Here is a 2,085-nt window from a genome sequence, read left to right as displayed (position 1 = left end):
ACGACGCTGCCTGGTGCCTTTGGCATGGTGGGGTTTTGTGTCTTCAGTGCTCTTCAAATGCCACTTTGTATAGGCCACCAAGAGGCCAGGGCATGCTCTGAGTAGTTCTTCACTATTCACATAAAACCATCTCTCTCACAGTCACTGATGGCAGAGGGAGTGTCTCTTTTCTCTCTAACACATTATTATATCTCCTCTGCATATTCTTCAAAACAGCAGAAATGTAGAAAATACATTGTTATGTAGAAACATTGTTATGATAGAACTGTGCTTATATCACAGTAAATACTGTGATACTGAATAATTCCCTTTTATTGGTAACTCATTTGGACATAGGTTGTTTTCAGTAGCATCTGTTGATTACTCTGTGTTTCCCCAGTGTATTTTCATATTCGTATTTGTATTTGTATTCTCTGTCCCCCACCACCGCCGTTTCCTCCTTTGCTGTGCATGGCTTCCCCTGTTTCTGCATGCCTGCACTGCTGCACCTGGTCAGCACAGCTCTATCCAACAGGACTTCAAATTTAGGGTGAGTCCAGCATGGTTCACAAAGGCATCTTGCACGTTTTAACCACCAGCATGGAATGAAGGCAGAACAACAGATTAAATTATCCAGTCCTAGATGGAGTCTAACCAGAAAGCAAAGCATAAAGGGTAATAACCAAGTTTTGACCTTTTTTTCTGGGTTTATTTATAGAGAGCTGCACAGGAAGGCAAAGATCCCAGACTTAATGGGGATCAAGGCAAGTGTCAGCACATAAAGGGGCAGTGGATTTCTCCAAAGCTCCCCAAAACAAGTCTGAAATGCCTGAAAATGTCTGAAATGCCAGAAAATGTCCAAAATGCATCCTCCTTGGACCTGTTTCTCCCTGACAAAGCTTGCTCCAGTGCTCTCACCTCCAGACAGTTTCTCCCACAAGCAAATTTAAGCTTTTAATGGGGCCAGGACCAACCTGTATCCATGGGCAAACAGAAGAAAACATACAAATGGCCGTGTAATAGGCAGTGTAAGCATCTCACACTGAACTTCTCAATTAACTCCCAGAATGTCTGGATAATAAATGACATTTAGAAGCTGTCACTTTTTTAAATGCCCTGAGTAAAATGTAAATATTCACCAACAGCAATGTAAAAAAAAAAAAATTTTAATGCCATGTCAACTGTACAATTCTTTACTATAGATAACTGTATCTTAGATTTGCTATAGCCTTGTTCATTCTGCAACAAGAAACAGTGCATCAAGCTGAGGTTTAAAATATTACAATAAGAAGAGTAGGAATCCACCTGGTTTGGGTGATTTCCATACCCTGGTACTGGTAATGGTGCATTTTGGCAGAGTGAGCGATGCCCAGGGTTCCTGTCTGCTCCAGCACAGCGCTGTATCCTGCTAATGTTTTATTTCTCTGAGGAGGCATCAGAGGTCTGTTCTTCATAACGGGTCTAATTTATTGCTGCACTCGAGGGAAATTTTGCCAGGGCCTTAAGAGAACACGGGAAGAAACTCAAAACCTATGGAAAGACAAGGATGAGAAATAAATCCCAGCCAGCTAATGGATTGGTATGTGTGTGTATGCTTGTGCTCTTAATGTCAGAAAAGATAAAACAATCCTTTTCCCCTAATCCTTCGGGATGTATCCACTCCCTTGTGTTTGTGAAACATCCATCCTTGTTTTCTTCACGTGTCGCCTGCAGATGGCCTCTCCCCTGGGTTACCAGTACGTGTTAGCATCCCTGAGCCCACATGAAGATTTCTGCTATCTACGTGACGGGATAAACCGGACTCCAGCCTGTGGGCTGTCATTTTCCCTTGCTTTATTCCAGTTTGCAGCCTTGATGACTGCCTTGGTTGTGAAATTCATGTAAATACCTGAATGCAAAATTGCACAAGTCAGTAGAAATCTTCTCTTCTTATAGAACAACCTTGAAAACCCATATTAAAGCAGTCACTTCTGGAGCAGCAGGAAACACACCATCAGCAGATGAACCCAAGCGGGGACAGGAGAAGAGTGATGGGACAATGTTTTCCTCGAGGGACAGGGTGGTGAGTTGCTGCTCAGGGAGCATTGGGCTGCTGGAGCTGTGGGG

The sequence above is a fragment of the Mesitornis unicolor genome, unplaced genomic scaffold, assembly GCF_000695765.1.
Source record: "Mesitornis unicolor isolate BGI_N332 unplaced genomic scaffold, ASM69576v1 scaffold36293, whole genome shotgun sequence".
Classification (NCBI taxonomy): Eukaryota; Metazoa; Chordata; class Aves; order Mesitornithiformes; family Mesitornithidae; genus Mesitornis; species Mesitornis unicolor.
Note: the sequence above shows the minus strand (reverse complement) of the source record.